We start from the raw sequence: 20,587 nt of genomic DNA on the forward strand, positions 1-20,587 counted from the left end.
TTACTTGCTGTAGCCTGATGTTTGGAATTTTTCTTTCCCAACAGTTTACTATGTTTTGTGTACATGAAATAATAATAATAATAATAATAATAATAATAATAATAATAATATAATAATAATAATAATAATAACAACAACAAGACAAATGGCTGAAGGAGGTTGGAATAGAAGTTTGTCTTTTTGGGACAGCAAGGATTATCAGGAGGGTTCTAAGCACTTCAAAGACTACTGAAAACTTGTGGGTACCTAAGCTTACAGGTAGTAACCCGCTACCCACATAAATCCTACCAGGAATATGACTGAACCTGAACCGAACCAAAATAATAATAATAATAATGGTCTCAAATTTTGCCACAAGGGCAGCAATTTTGAGGGAGGGGATGAGTGATTTCATTGACCCCAGTGTACAACTGGTACTTAATTTATTGACCCTGAAAGGATGAAAGGCAAAGTTGACCTTGGTGGAATTTGAACTCAGAATGTAGCAACAAGAATTTCGCCTGGTGTGTTAACAATTCTGCCAGCTTGGCATCTTAATAACAATAACAGCAACAAAAACAATAACAATAATAATAATAACACGAGCACTCAGAGAGCGCAAACCTCCACCAAGGTCCTCTCAACGATTAGCCAGAGATGATTTTTAAAATGAGAATATCTGAAATAAGCTTGATATGAGAATACTAAAAATGAATACTAAACATAATGCTTAGAATCGAAGGACCTTAGAGTCAACCTAGCTAAAACCAAAGTCCTAATAAGTAGGAAGGCAGACAAACCACAAATCCCTTCAGGTAGATGGCCCTGCTCGATCTATAGAAAAGACGTAGGTAGAAACTCTATAAGATGTACCCAGTGTAAGCTATGGACACACACATAAGAGGTGCAGCAATATCAAAGGAAGGCTAACCGGGAAGATAGTTTTTGTATGTGGCAGATGCTCAGGAGCAATAAACACTGAAAATGTGCAGAGAACAATTTCTGCTACATTCCAGGGAGAAAAACTAGAAGTAGTTGATAGCTTCTGTTACCTAGGTTACCATGTCAGTAGTGGGGGTGGGTGCTCTGAAAGTGTAGCTGCTAGAATAAGAATAGACTGAGCAAAGTTCAGAGAGCTCTTACCTCTGCTGGTGACAAGGCCTCTCGCTCAGAGTAAAAGGTAGACAGTATGACGCATGTGTACAAACAGCCATGCTACATGGCAGTGAAACATGGGCCATGACTGCTGAGGACATGTGTAAGCTTGCAAGGAATGAAGCCAGTATGCTCCGATGGATGTGTAATGTCAGTGTGCATACTCGACAGTGTGTAAGTACCTTGAGAGAAAAGTTGAACCTAAGAAGCATTAGATGTGGTGTGCAAGGGAAACAACTGCACTGGTATGGTCATGTGGCAAGAATGGATGACAGCTGTGTGAAAAAGTGTCACACCCTAGCAGTTGAGGGAAACTGTGGAAGAGGTAGACCCAGGAAGGCCTAGCATGAGGTGGTGAAGCACCACCTTCAAACATTAGGCTTCACCGAGGCAATGACTAGCGACCGAGACCTTTGGAAATATGCTGTGCTTGAGAAAACCCAGCAAACCAAGTGAGACCATAACCCGTGGCCTATGCCAGGGGTGTAACCAGCCCACTTAGGTGTACCTTTCTTCCATTGGACACTAAACTCTGCTTGCGAAGACCAGTTGAGGCAAGTGAAATTGAAATCAAATTCGATAACAGCACCACATGATGGGCATCTATGCTAGTGGAGTGCTAAGAGCACCATCTGAGCATGATCGTTGCCAGGGCTGCTGACTGGCTCCTGTGCTGGTGGTATGTAAAAAGCACCATTTGAGCATGATTGTTGCTAGTATCGCCTTACTGGCACTTGTGCCGGTTGTACGTAAAAACAACATTCAATCGAGGGCATTGCCTTTGCCGCTGGACTGGCTCCTGTGCAGGTGACATGTAAAAAACACCATTTGAGTGTGGCAGTTGCCAGTACTGCCTGATTAGCCCTTGTGCCGGTGGCATGTAAAAGCACCTACTACACTTTTGGAGTGGTTGGTTTTAGGAAGGACATCCAGCTGTAGAAACTCTTTCAGATCAAATTGGAGCCTGGTGCAGCCATCTGGCTCACCAGTCCCCAGTCAAACCGTTCAACCCATGCTAGCATGGAAAGCAGACATTAAACGATGATGATGATGATGATGAACCCGGCTGCACTCAAAAAGTAAGTAAAAAAACAGGAAAAATAATCCAGAATCTTTGTCCAGTACCAGATCAATCCCAAAATCTAATCAATTCATGTCAGTCATGAGGTCAAACATCCCTGAAAGTTTCATCTGAATGTGGTTCTTGAGATATATTGTCCATGGATGAGCAAACAACCAAGCAAATGCAACTGGAAACAACACCTCTGCTTTTGCTGAGGTGGAGGCGGCGGCAACAACAACAACAACAAATTTCTTTATTGATCACAGTGGCTAAACATAGAGGGGACAAACAAGAACAGATAAAGGGATTAAGTTGATTAGATCGACCCCAGTGTGTAACTGGTAGTTATTTAATCGACCCCGAAAGGACAAAAGACAAAGTTGACCGCGACAGAATTTGAACTCAGAACGTAACAGCAGACGAAATAATAATAAAAAAAAAATAATAATAATAAATAATAAATTTGCTGTTTGGAACAGTAAGCAAATATATAGACAAATGGCTGAAGGAGATTGGAATAGAATGCCTGGTAGAGTTCCTGTAGAAAGTTTGTCTCTTAGGGACAGCAACCTACTGTGCACATAATCCTCACCAAGAACAAGACCAAACCTGAGCCAAACAACAATTATAAAAATGATATTTCCTTTATTAACTTCAGAGGACTGAAAAAAAAACAAAAAAACAATGGGGACAGTACAGGATTATGAAAGCATGTAAAATAATGATAGCAACAACAATAAATAATGAATCATTATGGTTCGGGTTTTAGAAAATTTAATGCTGTTAGAGTTTTATTCTGATTTTGTTTGTATTGTCAGTTTATGATCCCAAAATTCAAAATAAAAAAGATCACAGTCTCACCTGGGTAATAAAAAAAAAATAAAAATAAATAATTCAAAAGAATAAAAAAATCAGCCCTGGGTTAGCTTTCAAGTTTATGACCATTAAAGGTCATATATCTCAAGATAGTTTGGGAGTCTACAATTCCTATTGACTTGCTTCAGCTAAACACTTGTTAGCAGTTGTCAAGAGTTGAACGTACATAAAGAAAATTCCCACCATAGGAATTTTTACTAGCTATCTATTATCTGTCTATTCATTTAATCTATAACAATAAATGCCAAAACTGTGTGTCATTGTACCACGCTTTGAGTCCCTCTCTCACTGTGAGAGCGGGCGGCGGTAGTAGATTGACAGTTGAGATAGTAATGGGGGTGATAGTAATAGTATGAGCTGTAGTCGTGATAGAGGTGGAGGCGATGGTGATGATGATGGTGATGGTGGTGGTGGTGGTAGTTGAGGCAGTCAAGCATGACAGTGATAGTAAGAGATGTGAAAGACATATATAAAATAATGGATGGCGGCGAGCTGGCAGAAACGTTAGCACGCCGGGCGAAATGCGTAGCCGTATTTCGTCTGTCGTTACGTTCCGAGTTCAAATTCCGCCGAGGTCGACTTTGCCTTTCATCCTTCTGGGGTCGATAAATTAAGTACCAGTTACGCACTGGGGTTGATGTAATCGACTTAATCCCTTTGTCTGTCCTTGTTTGTCCTTGTTTGTCCCCTCTGTGTTTGTTCCCTTGTGGGTAGTAAAGAAATATATATAAAATAAAAAAAAGAGTGCAAAAACTACCGAAGGCTTGTGTTATAAGGTTAAAGAATATATTTAAGTCATTATGTTAGAAAAATGTTATAAAATTTTGTGTATAGTAACATAGTTTTTGGAGAAATAACTGGTTTCGTATTTTCTTTTCAAATTTCTTTACCAACATGGTGTCATGTCTTTGCTATGAAGTGAATTCACTGGGATCTACAGTGTCTGGTAAAGTTTTTGTCTTGGGTTGGTGGGTGTCTGTGTTCTTTTGATGGGGTTGTAGTGCTGCCTGTAAGTTCTGTTATTGTTGTTGTCAAAGTTAGGAGTGGTTCGTGTTTGAGGTTTTGTGATTTGTTTTCTTTGTTGTTGGTGAGGTGTGTGCTTGTTAGTTATTTTTTAAAAATATGGGTTGCTTGTAAGGTGTTCGTTTTTGAACTCCATTTCATAATTAACGAACCAGGTGTTTTTTTCCCCTTCGTTGGTGGGATGTTAGTTCTTCGTCCTCACAGTTTTTTCCCCAGAGTTTGGTGATTTTATCAAAGAGTGTACCTTCTCAGCATTTTGAAATTTCAATTTGCATTTCGGTGTCAAGGGCCTTGAATTTTTCTTCACTAGAATTGGCTCTTAGCCGCAACAGTTCTATTTCTGTTTTGAATTTTTCGAAAGCCAGTTTCTCCCTGGGTTTTTGTTGATTTTCTGGTTCATTTCAGATGGGTTTTATTTGCAGTTTTCTGGGTAGGATGATTGGGGGTGGAGTTGAGCCACTTTTCATAAATGTCTGCTTTGTTATTATTTTTTATGAAGTTCCAGAAAGCAAATTTGCGTGCTGTGAGATTTTTTTTATCCAGATGTTGTTAAGAGTGTTTTTAATTGAGTAACAGTCTGTGGTTTCTGCTTTTGAAGTATTATTGTCTCAATAGATTTGATTAGATTTTGTAATGTTGGGATGATGTCAGGAGTTTGATTAACTGTTTTAGCCTCCAGGAGTCCATTTAGGTATAAAAGTGATAGTTCGACTTTGTTGGTTAGGGTTGAAAGTTTGGAGGAGATTTCCTGTAATTCTTTTAGGATGCTTTCGTTCAATAAGTTTTCTGTTTGTTGTGACTTAATGGCATTTTCGGGACTCGTGTGGTGTTTATATATATATATAGCAAAGTAAAGTTGTAAGGTACCGCACGAGTGGAAATATACATGAAAGAAGGTTTGAAAATGCAATTTTAAATATATTTATTCACTTGACCGGTGAATGAAGTGCCATTGTTGGGCTCAAGGCCCAATGAAGAACCTTCCACAGGAGCTAGCTTAAAAGCCGCCATTTTTAACCATTCAATAATCAGTTTCTGTAGAAGGATATCATAAGAGTGGTCCTTCTGATCATTTGGTAGCTCTGCATGTGATGTGTAGGCGGAGATAATTGTAGCTGTGCTGTTTTGTAGGACTAGCCTGAGCTTAAGCACTCTATCGCATAATCTAACAACCTCTATAAACTTATCCACCCATTTCTCCGCAAGGAGTATGTCAACATCCCCTACACCATCCATGTTACCTTGCCAGAAGACTTTATACCTATGTGCCTTGCCTGTGAGGACCCTTGCTGAAGCTCCATTATTTATTAAATGTTCTCCACAATATTATTCTAATATTATATTTTAGAAGGCGGCGAGCTGCAGAAATGTCAGCATGCAGGCAAAATGGTTTGTGGTATTTTGTCTGTCTTGACATTCTGAGTTCAAATTCCACCGAGGTTGACTTTGCCTTTAAGTACCAGTTGCGTTCTGAGGTTGATCTAATCGATGGCCACCTTCCCCAAATTTTTGGGCCTTGTGCATAGAGGAGAAAAGAATACTTATATTTTAGGGCTTATGTCCGTTTGTATACATTTATCTATTTGTCTGTCTGTCTAGCTATCTATGCATACACACATACATGTGTGTATATGTATACGGTCTGCCGTTACGTTCTGAGTTCAAATTCTGCCGAGGTCGACTTTGCCTTTCATCCTTTCAGGGTCGATAAATTAAGTACCAGTTACGCACTGGGGTCGATGTAATCGACTTAATACCTTTGTCTGTCCTTGTTTGTCCCCTCTATGTTTAGCCCCTTGTGGGCAATAAAGAAATATATATGTACATGTCTTGCAAACAACTTGCACATGCAAGTGCTACCAGTTAAAAGCTCCGTATACCGGAAGCTAGCAAGTGTATGGGGTCATCAGGAGAGAATGCGCGCCGTTTCGGGGCCTACCTCTTGACGGCATCAATGCGCACCTCACTGATATGAGGCCCCGCTTGCTAGATCAGCTGGTTATGAAGAACTCAATATACTTCTAGCCATCGCTCATCGTCTCTTTTTAACCAAATCCAGTGGCTAGCCTTCTCCACTGTAGATTGGATATCAGTCATGGTGGTATTGACTTTACGATGAGTTAAGCCTATCGATAACAACAGTCGTCTCACGCTGTGTCCAACAAACCCTCCACATCCGACTTCGATAGGAAAATGTTCCGCTTTCCAGCCTGCGCCTTCACATTCCTCGAGGAGATTTTCATAATGGTTCAATTTTCGAGCCCGAGCGGCGTCCATATTATCTTCATGAGGAACCGTTAGCTCGACTATATTTACAACTTTCTTTCTTTCACACCACATCTGGTTTTTTCGAAACGGCACCCAGGTAAATCTGCAGTTACCTCCCAATAGCCGTTCCACTTTTCATTTTTCTCAGGAAGTTTATTGATCTTCTTCTTGAAACGGATCCGCTGGCCTGGTCGCACGAAGGTAATGAAATCTCTTGATGGTACTTTTAACGGTTTTTCCTCAGTGTTGTTGAGATGAATTTGATTCTTTATAGCATTGAAGATAGCCTTAAGGACCAAGTTGTGCCTCCATATATACCTGTTCAATGCTAAAGAACAGTTAGAAAGAATATGTTTTAGTGTACCGACCTTTCCACATTTGCAGATGTCACTCTCTAAGACGTTCCATCTTACTAGATTCGTAGGTGATGGCAAAACATCATAAGATGAAAGAATCAGGAAACTCAGCCGAGATGTCGTCCACTTCCACATCTCATCCCAACTTATCTTCCTCTCAACAACATGTTCTTCCCATCTCGTCATATGACCTTGATGAACACATCGGATCAAATGAAGCTCTCTTCTCTCTGCTTCTCTTGTTTTGACGCTGTTGCTAACAACAGATCTGCGTTCACTCCGCATCATGCTTGCAAACGATCTGAACTGATCTGCACCAAAACCAAGTCCTTTCCGATGGTTCTGCGTTGCTCCCATCATATCTCTGTGTATAAGAGAAGACAAGATGTTGTCAGTTTCTGCTTCTGCTTTCCACTTCCTGGCTGTTTTCCCCTCTGGTGGGTTACGCCTGATTTCCATATCCTTCGATTCTCTCAGCATCATAACCGTCCGTATCTTTCCCGGCTTATATATTTCGACTATTGATGCTATTGGTAACTGCAACGAACCTCTTTTACGATAAATAGCTGAGCTGTTCAACATACGAGGTAGACCTAGCCACTTTCTAATGAACACATTACATTTTTGTTCAATCTTTTCAACTCGTGACAATGCTACTTCGTATATTACAAGTGGCCACGCAAGTCGCGGGTAGAAGCCGAACTGCAAGCACCAAATTTTATATTTACCTGGTAACTTCGAATTATCAATCGCTGATAACCCAGCCTCGGCCTGTTTCATAATTTCAATCCCACGACTTCTGTCTGACAATGTTCCAGCGTATACCCGTCCCAAGCTCTTGACGGGCTCTTCCTTGACTGTTGGAATGCTTTCTTCAGATATTCGAAACTTAAATTCTTTCTGCACTCCCTTAACAAATGTCAGACTACGCGACTTTTTTGCTCTAAATCGCATCCTCGACCACCTTACAAGTTCGTCTAATCTCAAGAGGGCATTCTGCATGATTTGTTTATCTGTAGCTAGAAGTGTCACGTCATCCATGAAGGCTTTCTTAGGCGATTGTACTTGGGCGATTTGTTCCGAAAAATCTACACCTTTCAAAATCAACTCCATGACTAAGATAAACCACGTGACAGATATTGTACAGCCAGCAGCAATGCCAACCTCCAATCGGTGCCAATTTGTTGTAAAATTTCCAGTTGTAAACCTCATTTCGAAACTTTCATAGTACATCCTCATTATTTTGATCACTTTGTCAGGAATGTGGAAGTGGTCCATGGCTGTTATTAGTAATTTGTGTGGCACTGAACCATACGCGTTAGCTAGGTCGAGCCATACCACGTTCAGACTTTTCTTGTTCTGTTTGGCATCCTGGATCGCTTTCCAAATCGAAAAACAGTGTTCAACGCATCCAGGGATCCCGGAGATTCCGGCCTTTTGAACAGATTCATCAACATATCCGTTACTCTGTAAATATGCCACTGTTCTCCTCGACAGAATTCCCATAAAGATCTTGCCTTCCACATACAATAAGGCCTAAACTGTTTTATGGTCTTTGCATTGGCCTCTTTCGGCAGGTATATACCTTCTGCCTTACACCAATCCTCTACTATAGTCTCCACGCGCCACAGTTGTCGGAGAAGGACGAAGAGCTTCTTTCGCAGACGATTGCAGTACTTGTAGACTTTATATGAGACGCCATCACCTCCTGGGGCACTCTTTGCTCTAGCTTTTCTAACGCAGTCATTCACCTCTCTCTCCCTGATGTCCCCAATCTGGAATTCGATATCAGGTCCTGAGAGATGATTTAGCCCATGTAGAGGTGGCAGCGACTGGTTACGGTGCGGATCGCTGTAGGTTTCCTTGATATGAGCATCCAATTCTTCTTTAGTGCACGATAAAGTACCACTCTTCGGTTCAGTGAACAGCTTCTTAGTAAACCCGTACGGGTCCTTCAGAAACTGCCCCCGAGTCCTTTTACTTTCTTTTCGACGCTCATATCGGCGGATATGTCGTTGCACATAACGACATTTCCTCTTCAAATCGTTATACAGCAGCGCAAGGCCAGGTTTCTCATCTAGTGCAGCACATCTCCATCGCTTTCATAAGTCGGACTTTTCCTTCCTCAACTGCTGCATTTTTCTGATCCTCCTGCTTGGTCCACACTTTCCTTTCTCTAGTCGGATATTCTCTTTTATTCCAAATAAATCTTTTCCTATATCGTATATTGAGCTTGATAATTTACCCAGTTTCTCCACTGTAGAGCCTGTCATTTTATAAAGAGCCCGACAAACCTTGTTTTCAAACTCTTTATATTTCACTTTCTCATTAGCAGCAGGCCACAAAACCCTCGGTTTCCTCTGAGTATTATCCGATGCACCAGTTTCATGACTTGTAGTTTCATCACGTGAAGAGGTCTCTGCTGTAGCATTTATCGATCCGCTGTGGTTTGAGTCCGGGGATGATTTGCCACGTGTTTTACGATCTGACGATCCACACTGCTCTGCCCTCTTCTCACAAGTCTTTCCTTATGTATATTCAAGCCTCTCACAGTTGCAAAGATTCTATAACACAGCTTGCATCCAAAGTTGTTTGCATTTCGTTCGCTGTTCGAATGAATAATCATATTCGTTTCCAAGGTCATTCCCGTGCTGACTGGGTTTGATTGATTCTCGACTCCCCCCTCTCGGTCAATCGTGGGGCTGTCATTTCCAGTTATTTCCGTTACAATATATTACAGAGGCGAGGATTGTAAGTCATGCTCCCTTTTCTATACAAAAAAGATTTATGCATATGTATTTATGTATGTACGTGTACATACATGAAAGATAATGGGTGTATGTCAGTGTTTGGGTGCATGTATGACTGAGGTACATTTTAGTTATCTTATTCCCATCATGCCATTAAAAAATCGAGTTAATGTGGTGACAAGAGACTGGATTAAAAGAGATCCTTTTGATTCAATACTTCAACACAGTGTTGACTTTTGGCCTCCTCAATAGCCATGAAATGATTTATAAAAATGATTTATAAAAATGTTATCAGATTCAGTAAGATGTTTAAGTTTTTCCCGTTTTCATGTTTACTCTTTTACTTTTGTACCTGTTTCAGTCATTTGACTGCGGCCATGCTGGAGCACCACCTTTAGTTGAGCAAATTGACCCCAAGACTTATTCTTTGTAAGCCTAGTACTTATTCTATCGGGGATGTAAACACACCAGCTTTGGTTGTCAAGTGATGGTGGGGTGACAACACATGCACACACACATACATACATACACACACACACACACCACACACACACACACAAACATACATATATATATATATAATATATATATATATATATATATATATATATATATATATATATATATATATATATATATATATATATACATATATATGACAGGCTTCTTTCAGTTTCTGTCTACCAAATCCACTCACAAGGCTTTGGTCAGCCCGATGTTATAGACAAAGACACTTGCCCAAGGTGCTACGCAGTGGGACTGAACCTGGAACTGTGTGGTTAGTAAGCACTTACCACATTGCCACTTCTGTGCCTTAATTTTTTCAGTTTTGTATGATTTGTTACGCAAATATTCTTTTCTACTCTTAGCACCAGGCTCGAAATTTTTTTGGGGAGGGGGCCAGTCAATTAGATTGACCCCAGTATGCAACTGGTACTTAATTTATTGACCCTGAAAGGATGAAGGGCAAAGTCGACCTCTGCGGAATTTGAACTCAGAACGTAGCGGCAGACAAAATACCTATTTCTTTACTACCCAAAAGGGGCTAAACACAATGAGGACAAACAAGAACAGACATAGGTATTAAGTCGATTATATCGACTCCAGTGTGTAACTGGTACTTACTTAATCGTCCCCGAAAGGATGAAAGGCAAAGTCGACTTCGGCAGAACTCCAGCATGCTAACGTTTCTGCCAGCTTGGCCCCTTTTTCTTATCAGATCCAAAACGATGTTTCATCTTTTCACTTTCTATGTTTATTAATTTTTTCATTTTTCTTTTTTTTATTGAAGGTTAAACAATTTTTTTAGTTAAAGGAGATAACCAAAAGTACCGAGATTTCTCGTAAATCGGGGAGGGGGTTAACCCAATTAAAAAAAATTCTCATAAATCGATGGGGTAAGATAACCAAAAAGTACCACAACAGACTACAATTAAATAGAGCTAAACATGGCGCATGAACAGTAATTAAGTAAAAAAATTAACAAACAATCATATGATCCCATATGATAGATTTTGACGTTTATGCAGGTTAAAATAAAAGAAAGTCTATTTTAGTTTATTATTGAACAAATATAATAAAATGAATATAAAGATATTCATAAAAAAAGAATCAGGTTTTACAATCACCATTTTGTTATGACAGCGTTTGTATCACTTTTATTTCATTTCACACAATGCAGTTCTTTCACTGCCATTTGTTTTGTTTGTTAATCCTTCTAGTGTTATTGTTTCAGTATCATTGAAACACTCCCTTCTTTGTGGTCCTGTTTTCTCTTTAACTCTTTTCCCCCCCTGATTGTAATTTACAAAGTGACCTCGTGGAAACCTCATTCTCCCTTTTCTATACACTGAAAATTGTGTTGAAAGTAAGAATGCAGGGCTTGACATTAATAACCCAAGTAAACGTTTAACATGACTGTCAGGAACAAACACCCTGTTTATCACGCACCACCATATATCAGAATTTTGGATAATTCTTTATTAGCACTTTTGTTTGCTTATTGAACTCGTCAAGACAAAACTAAAATTAAGATGGTAAAAATAAGTTTCATTGTTCATTTATATGAATTGGATGCTTTTTTGCTTGTTCAGAAGAGGAGAATGTTTTTTTTAAAATATATATCTAAATACACAGAAAATCTTTATTTAGTTGAATACAATAGAATCCTGAATATCATTATCATCATCGTTTAACATTCATTTTCCATGTTGGACAGTTCAACCGGGGATCTGGGAAGCCAGAAGGCTGGACCAGGATCCAGTCTGATCTGACAGTGTTTCTACAGCTGGATGCCAACCACTCCGAGAGTGTAGTGGGTGCTTTTTACGTGCCAGGCGAGGCTGGCAACAGCCACGATCGGATTGATGCTTTTTACGTGCCACCGGCACAGAATACAATGTGGCAATTATGTTAAACTTTAAAAAATGAGTAATGTTTTATCTATTTGTCTTCACAGTCGAATATAATGCACTGCCACTATTTTGGCATTGGTATTTTGTATCATATTGTCTTATTATACTTGAATACAGAATGGCAATATTAATTGAATGAGCAGAAAAAATAGGTCTGCTGAAATATTTTGTCATAGAAATGCTTTAGGATGAGATGACGACATTAGAAAGTTCCAGGACCAAGCTTAAGAATCGGTACACGTCTATTCCAGTAAATAAAGTTATTCTATTCTTTTTCATGTTTCAGCCATTAGACTGTGGCCATGTTAAGGCACTGCCCCTCTGCCCCTGCCCTTTGAAGTGTTCAGTAAAACAGATCAACCCCAGTACTTTCTCTATCAGTTTCTTTTGCAGAACCATTAAATTACTGGAATGTAAACAAATCAACTTGGATGAGAGAAACACACACACACGACTTGCTTCCACACAGTTTCCATCTGAGAACAAATCTGTAAGACACTTTATTACAGTCTGAGCTGATGTGTCAGATACCGGATAACCAAATGGAAACCGAGAGTATTCGTCAACAATTGTTAGGAGATAAGGATGCTTAGTGGAAGGAATTGGACCTTTGAAATCGATGGAAATTTGCTTGAAGGGCTGCATGGCCTTAATTAAGTTAACTGAGTCTGGTTTATAATATTTTGGTATCACTTCTTGACATAGAGAGCAATTCCTACATATTTGTTTCATGTTCTTTAACAAATATGGAAGATTTTTACTGCGGACGAAATGATGAAGTCGTACTACACCAGGATGGCACAGTGCTGCATGTAACTCATAAAGTGAATGTGAACTAATTGCTGAACAGCGTACCCTTGTGAATGCATCCGGAATGCTGTTGCTGGATCCTGGGCAATAGTGAATATCAAAAGTAAAAGTTAGGAAAATAAATGCAGAGGATTATTATTTTATTTTACACAACTTTTTGTGGCCTAACTAAATTCAAAACAATATGTTTTTACTTTTAAGACACTTAAGTAAAAACATGGATGTTTTTTAAAATGTTAAATTTTATGTTTAAAAATCCACAGCATACCTACATATTCATTATCACACACCTGCAAACCATTTGAATCTCCATATTGCCATCATGAGTCAAGAATAAAATCTCCACATGGTTGCTAGACCTGTCAGAGTTGAGGGAGGTTTGGTTGATTTAATCAAAGACACCACAGCTGTGAGAACTTAATTACAAATTACAGTTATGTATATATTTACTTAATTAATTGAAACACCTGCAACGATATTTGCAGGACCTGATTGACTGAGGAAAGTGTATAATAAAACCTATACTAAAGAACAAACCGTAAATAAAAGCACAACAACCAGAAAGAAGAAAGGATAAAAAAAACAAACGAAAACCAGTTAAATGTTTTTGTAGCCTCAACGAATTATAAAATATTGGTTACCTATCATCTCCTCCTCCTCCTTCCAGACCCCTCCTATATTTCTCCCCACCCCCACCCCAGTTGTCATTCTCCTTTCACACTCTTATAAAGCTACCTACTCACCCGGCTTTCCTTATTCCCTGCCCCTATTCTTTCCTTATTCTTGTACCTTGAGGGTATGTCCTGATACATTACCTCCATTGTCCTTCCTCTCTTTCAGCAGGGGTGGCCATATATTTTATCTGCTGCCGGACAGCTTTTCTTGTTTCTCAGCACATGGCACAAAGCTGCCTCACTCAATGCGGCACTCTCACTCGGTCAAGGGATCTTTACTTGCGACTAACTTGGTGAACTCACTGGTTTCTGATTATAAATATCTTGGGGCATACATATCATCATCTGAAAAAGATTTTCTAACTAGAAAGGGTATGGTCTGGTCAGCCTGTAAGGATATGCATAAGATCTGGTCATCAAATCTAAGTAGAGATTTCAAACTTAAAATCTTCAAAGCCACGGTCGAACCAATTCTACTATATGGTTCAGAAACCTGGACGTTATCAAAGAAGCTTGAGAGGCGGTTGGATGGAACTTACACTCGCCTCCTTATGAGAGCTCAAAATCTCTCGTGAAAGCGTCATCCAACCAAAGTACAAATATATGGGAAATTACCACCTGTATCATCTCTTGTGAAAGGTAGGAGAGTCCAGTTTGCTGGACATTGCTGTAGAGCTGAAAACGAGGTAATTTCTACTCTTCTCTTCTGGAAGCCATCTGCTCGCGATACCAGAGGGTGCACACTCTCCTACCCTGATGTAATCTCCAGGGATACAGGCATCCAGCAACAGGACCTCCGTAATGCTATGATGGACCATGAAGTCTGGCGTAATATAGTAAATTCCATTGTCTCGACCACGGTCGAACAATGAGGATGATGACTGGTGCTGGTGCCATGAAAGAAATACCCAGTATACTCTGTAAAGAAACCTTGCCAAAGCAGATATTCGGGACCTGTACAGCCTCCAGGTTTGTAGGATCCCATTGAATCAGTAGAGCCATACGGCTATGAAGTAATGAAGTTAACCCTTTCATTACTGTATTTATTTTGAGATCCTCTGTGTTTCTTTCAATTAATTTTAAATATAACAAAGGATTTATTAAAATAACTTAGTTATCGTTAAGCTAGTGTTAGGAACATAAATTGTGACTAAGGTTTGGTGGAAGATTTTAATTCAGAACTTTTGTACTACAGAGCCAGAGCTGGGTTGGTAACGAAAAGATTAAATTTGAAAATAGATTGCACTTTTAACTTTCGTAACCTTTTTAAGATCAGTTTTAAACTACCTTCTTTCGCAGACTAGCAATAAACACATGCTTAAACAAATATTGTCACAAGAGAGTAAAACAAGGATCGAGAGAACCAACATCAGTGCAGGGTGAATGTATGTACATGGTGGTCCTAAAGTCTTGTCACCCACTACTGGAAAGTAATGGGAACAATAGAGGGACAATATAGCCACCTGATTGGCACTTTAAAAAGCACCATTTGAGTGTGATCGTTGCCAGTGCTGCTTGTCTCCTGTGCTGGTGGCACATAAAATACACCATTTGAGCATGGTCGTTGCCAGTGCCACCTAACTGGATTCTATGCTGGTGGCACATAAAAAGCACCATTTGAGCATGGTTGATGCCAGTGCCGCCTGACTGGCTCCTGTGCTGGTGGCTCGTAAAAAGTACCATCTGAGCATGGTTGATGCCAGTACTGCCTGACTGACCCTCATACCAGTAGCATGTAAAAGGCAACCACTGCACTCTCTCGGAGTGGTTGGCATTAGGAAGGGCATCCAGTTGTAGAAACTTTACCAGATCAAGATTGGAGCCTGGTGCAACCTTCTGGCTCACCAGCCCTCAGTCAAACCATCCAGCCCATGCCAGCATGGAAAACGTTAAACGACGACGACGATGATGATGATGACATGCGTCAGAATACCCAACAATTGAAGGATGCTGTTTCAGCAGCCTTTGCAACAATCACCAAAGCACTGCTTCGTAAGATACCACACAGGACATGGTGCTGTATCATTTTGTGCCACGAAAATGGTGGTTTTCATAGAGACCTTCTCTATATGTGACAGTGTCAGTGTCATCGAAAGTGAAAGTACTAAAACTAGGGCATGTGTTTGATATTATTATACTGTTCTATTGTTCTTATTACTTTTGAGTAGGGAGTGACAAGACTTTAGGACCACCCTGTACATACTAAGTTTGGTGACAGGCAATGAGTAATTATTATTATTAGGGCTGGGTTCCAACCCAGGCCACAGCAACAAAGTCCACCTGCCACCCTTCTCGGTCCACCATCACTGACTCAAACTCCTGGATACATTCCAGACTAGTGTCTGCAATTAAGTTGTCGATGGAAGTGTAACGACGTTTTCCTCTTCTTGCATCAACATGAAGTAGATTCCACAAGATCAATTTCGCACAGTGTTCTTTTACTGAGATTAGTCTTGAGGAAATGAGCAAAAGAACACTGTGCAGACACACACAGTGAGAGAGAAGGAACCACGGAGACAGATGGAGAGAAGGAACAAATGACAGAGCAGTTATACAAAGGAAGAATTTGTTTTATTACCTCCACCTTAGCAAAGGCGGAGGTATTGTTTTCAGTCATGTTTGTTTGTTGACTGTGGACAAGATATCTCAAGAGCCACTGGATGGATTTGGATGAAATTTTCAGGGATGTTTGGCCTCTTAACTGGCATGAACTGATTAGATTTTGGAATTGATCCAGTACCAGACGAGGATTCTGGATTATTTTTCCTGTGTTTTTACTTAATTTATGAGAGCGGTTGGTTTCATTTTTGGTATGCTCGTTTGTGAGAGTAGTCAAGTTTATTTCAGAGATTCTCATTTTAAAAATTACCTCCGACTAGTCGTTGAGAGGACGTTAGTGTTGCCTTGGCAGCGGTTTGTTCTGAGTGCTCGTTTAATTTTGTTATAAGGTAATTAATATTTTTGTTTCGAAAATTAGTTTTCCTTTCATCATTTTTATTTAAGCACTAAGCAGTTAGCTTGTGATTATTGTATATCTGCCATATTTCCTGATATTACCCCATGGTGGCAAAAATATGACACCAAGGGTACCAGTCATATGATGAGTAACTCTACAACAACCAGAATCCAGATCATTTCCACCGACAACAGCCGCGACCCTCAGTGGCTCCACTCCAAAACACAATTTGGGCTTTTGGCATTCCCTCCCCTACACACACACACACACACACACACACACACACACAACTGGCACTATCTCGGTTACTCCAGTTGATCTGGTCAACCGAACATAGAAATAATTATTCAACCATTACCAAACTGTAAGTACATTGTGTTCTGAACTATAATAAGCAACAATTCATGCAGGAAAGGAAATATTTTCTAAGGTCGATGATATGTTTATACAAGTAGCCTGAAAAAAAAAAAAAAACTGAATATGCTAACTAGACGTTACTAAAATGAAAAGTTAAAACTCACGAAATAACTATATTGTTTGTAATTTAGGTACAGGATCAGCAATATTGAAAGGACGTGGTTAGTTGATCCCATTATCTGAGTAAAGCTTAATATCGATCTTATAAAGATGAAACCCAGTCTCGATTCAGTGCAATTTGATCTGACAATGTAGAGAGGTAAACTGTTGGCAGAAATAACGTAAAGCATCAGTTTGTCCTGACGATCTAATGATTCTGCCAGCTTGCCGCCTTAACAAATATACCGTTTCTAACTTAAGAATATGAAGCCAGCAATTTTAAAGGGAGAGGGTTAAAAAAAAATCCCGGTATAGGTCAAATTTGCAGTATCTTTGATAATTCCTCTTGTTCTAACCTTAGTATAAATAACCATATAGGATTTAACAATATCATGTAGAAATTATTGGCACGCTTGCTCAGACACACACACACACACAGAATTCTACAATAGTTTGCGCCAAACATGATAAAGACAATTAATTACAGAAGTTTTTAATTGAAAATATCAATTATCCTTTTAACTTTGGTAAATTTTTCTAAATTTCTTTGGAAAATTAAGCAGAAACCAGCAAAAACAACCGAAAACGAATCTTTTGGATCTTTTCCTTTTGAACGGCACATGTCAACACAATTTCTAGTTAACTAAACACTTTAAAACTTCGTATACTGGTAGAATGTGTCAAAATAAAACGTTTTTTTCTCTTGGCTTTCTTGATAAAATTGTAATTCGTTTGTTTAACGTAGTTTAATTTTTCGAATTTTAACCAATGAATCGCCTCTAGTGAGTTAAAATCATTTGCTGCGTCTAAAACTGAGACAACATCCCGTCACTAACCCTAACCCTCAACCTCACTCTCACCCTAACCCTAAATTTTTTTCTTAATTGTTACGCGTGTAAAATAACGAAGGGCTAAAACGAAAGTAATGGAAAATAATTTAAACAATTAACAAACAAAATAATTCTATAATTTTATACACACACGGAAAGCGTGTGTATAAAATTATAGAATTATTTTGTTTGTTAATTGTTTAAATTATTTTCCATTGCTTTCGTTTTTTTTTCTTAATTGTTATCCTTAAATTAATTTAACAATTAAGAAAAAAACAAAAACGAAAGGCTAAAATTTAGGGTTAGGGTGAAGGTGAGGGTTAAGGTTAGTAAAGGATGTTGTCTCAGTTTTAGACGCAGCAAATGATTTTAGCTTAATTAGAGGCAATTAATTAGTTAAAATTCGAAAAATTAAACTACGTTAAACAAACGAATTACAATTTTATCAAGAAAGCCAAAAGAAAAAAATGTTTTATAAACACATTCTACCAGTATACGAAGTTTTAAAGTGTTTAATTAACTAGAAATTGTGTTGACATGTGCCGTTCAAAAGGAAAAGATCCAATCTTTTTATCGGCAATCATTTTTGCTTTCACATGTCACATTCGTTGGTCTCCGTAAAAAAAAAAATTCTATCTCACTTTAACAAAAGTAAATGAATAAAAATTTTTCACGGAAATTAACGAATGACCAGTGACATGCGAGACCAAAAACGAATGATTGCCACACTTTTAATATCATTTATTGAATGAGATTTCAGTTAAAGGGAAGATTCGATTCAAAATTAGGAAAGCCGCCACCAGTGGCGAGGCTACTGCAGTTAACGAGAATAAAATCTAAGTTTATTCGGTGGCAATTAGTCACATCTTAAACAGTCAGCCAGTACCCTTCATCTTCTAATTGGCCTTTGCTAGTCTGTGCTGCTGCTGCTGTGAATGTTGTTGTTGTTGGTGGTGGTGGTAGAAGAGGCAGTCTTCTTACCACGTCAATACAACAGTAACGTTGGCATTCTGTGAAAAAAAAAAAACAATTGACAACGTGCTTGATTTCATTTAACATCATATACTGACTATTGTTAATTCTTACACTGTCCACCAACTTTAACTCTTATATATTTTCTTTGCAAATTCTTTAAATGATTTCACGTTGAATTCTTACACATTACGCAGGTATGTACTGTTTCGGATAATTTTCAATATTATTATTTCTCCGTATCTTTTGTTATATAAACCTCCACGAAAATTATTGACTGTCCTTGTGATGTCTCCCCAATCTATGCTCTGCTGGCTAATGAAAGAAATCATTGTTGTTTTTTTAAATATATTAACTTCACAATAACAACATAACATTTTCGTAATCTTGCTAGCCTCCCACATATCTTTTTCGAAATCGCTATATTAGTATAAAACATCACATATTAAAAAAAAAAAACATTCTGTAAAAGGATTTGTCGATTGATGGTAAATTCTTGGTTGAAATCTGATTCCTTCCTGCAATTAGATTTTAGTTACTGGTGCCTCCATCTGATGTGTTTATGTATCCCTCAGCCATTCCATCCATCTTATCCTGCTCTTTCCATTATATACACGATTCCAGTGTGATTTCGGCGGTTTTGATAATCTTAAAATCCGTCTTGTTTCAATGGCGAGGGAAAATGGAATTTATAAGGAAATCCTTTATTGATATAAAGTACCACGATAGATATTATGTGATGTATGTATATAGTATATATAAATGTGTGTCTGGATGTATGGGATGCATGTGTGTATACATCGTATTAACTCATCCATAAGACAAACGCATCCAAACAAGCACACATACTCAGGTCAACATTTATATGCTTCACACATAGTTTCACTTCATATTAACATGACACACTAATTATGTATACACACACACACACGTATATGTATGTATATATATATATATATATGTATATGTGTGTATATATATATGTATATGTGTATATATATATATGTGTATATATATATATATGTGTATATATATGTATATATATGTGTATATATATGTATGTATATATATGTATATATATGTGTGTATGTATATATATGCATATATATGTATAAGTATATATATAAGCCAGTATGGCGAAGTTTCGCATGTCGTAGCACAGATTTCCGTCGATTTCCGTAAAAAACTTATTTTTTTACATAAGTAATGAGAGCGAAAGAGACTAAGAGGAAGCGATTTTACGACGAGAAGGTTTCTCTTTGAAATCGGCCTGTGTGTGTTTGATGGGGTGGGAGACAGACAGTATGTTGTGTAAGTGAAGTGCTTCTGTTAGTGTGTGTGAAGAGACAGAGAGAGTAATGTGTGAAAGAGAGAGATAACTGATTTTTTACTCGGTGTATGTGTATATGTATGTATGCATGTATGTGTGTGTGTGTGTGTGTAAGTATGTGTGTGTGTATGTATGTATGTATGGCCGATTCATCGTAATTTTTTACTCGGTGTATGTGTATATGTATGTCTGCATGTATGTGTGTGTGTGTATGTTATGTATCTATGTATGTGTGTATGTGTATGTATGTATGGTCAATTCAGTGTAATTTTTTACTCGGTGTATGTGTATATGTATGTCTGCATGTATGTGTGTGTGTGTATGTATCTATGTGTGTGTGTGTGTGTGTAAGTATGTGTGTGTGTGTGTATGTATGTGTGTGTGTGTATGTATCTATGTGTGTGTGTGTATGTATGTATGTATGGCCGATTCATAGTAATTTTTTACTCGGTGTATGTGTATATGTATGTCTGTCTCTTCACACACACTAACAGAAGCACTTCACTTACACAACATACTGTCTGTCTCCCACACCCCATCAATCACACACAGGCCGACTTCAAAGTGAAACCTTCTCGTCGTAAAATCGCTTCCTCTTAGTCTCTTTCGCTCTCA

The 20,587-nt window shown here is 38.5% G+C and overlaps 1 protein-coding gene across 4 annotated transcripts in view; it reads left to right on the top strand.

The window, feature by feature from the left end:
- Nucleotides 1–18,344: 18,344 nt before the first annotated feature.
- Nucleotides 18,345–20,587, top strand: part of LOC115218871 — a 27,777-nt gene continuing 25,534 nt past the window's right edge. For 3 of the 4 annotated variants that reach the window (XM_029788846.2, XM_036508720.1, XM_029788847.2), the window contains exon 1: nt 18,352–18,839. The gene's annotated coding sequence lies outside the window, so the exon portion shown is untranslated. Of the gene's footprint in view, nt 18,840–20,587 lie in introns of all 4 variants that reach the window. The other variant, XM_036508719.1, reaches the window with a different exon arrangement.

The sequence above is a fragment of the Octopus sinensis genome, linkage group LG14 (genome assembly GCF_006345805.1).
Source record: "Octopus sinensis linkage group LG14, ASM634580v1, whole genome shotgun sequence".
In the NCBI taxonomy this organism is placed as follows: domain Eukaryota; kingdom Metazoa; phylum Mollusca; class Cephalopoda; order Octopoda; family Octopodidae; genus Octopus; species Octopus sinensis.